This window comes from Gekko japonicus, unplaced genomic scaffold (genome assembly GCF_001447785.1).
Source record: "Gekko japonicus isolate JY-2015 unplaced genomic scaffold, Gekko_japonicus_V1.1 scaffold49, whole genome shotgun sequence".
Classification (NCBI taxonomy): domain Eukaryota; kingdom Metazoa; phylum Chordata; class Lepidosauria; order Squamata; family Gekkonidae; genus Gekko; species Gekko japonicus.
Window position 1 is genome coordinate 2,369,980 of NW_015173674.1, and position 365 is coordinate 2,370,344.

Here is a 365-nt window from a genome sequence, read left to right on the forward strand (position 1 = left end):
GCAGAGGCTGCTGGGGCTGGCAGAGAGGCCGAGGCGCAGAGCTCCGGAGCGGGGCCACTCCCGCTGACTCCCTGAACCACCAACCCCCCAAGCGCACTCACAGGGTCGAGCAACACCTTTGCTGGTTAACTGGTGGCGGGCAGGGGCAGGAGAGTGCGCGTACCTGTTTCGAGGGCCTGTTCTGGTTCTGGGTGCTACTGCGAGAGTGAAAAATAGTAAGGACAGCGTAGAGGCACAGCCTGGTTTTGCCGGGAGTTGGGGGTCTCCATCTGTGAACTAAGATGGCTGTTTCAGCGCATGAGTTCCCCCCCCCCCAATTGCTCCAACTTATTCTTTGGGTGCCTGCATGAGATGGCTGAGTTTAG

General features: G+C 59.7%; 1 protein-coding gene across 1 annotated transcript in view; it reads right to left on the minus strand.

The window, feature by feature from the left end:
- The window catches only part of LOC107120248 (talin-1-like), a 50,244-nt gene that overhangs the window by 3,009 nt on the left and 46,870 nt on the right, over positions 1-365 (minus strand). The window lies entirely within an intron of this gene.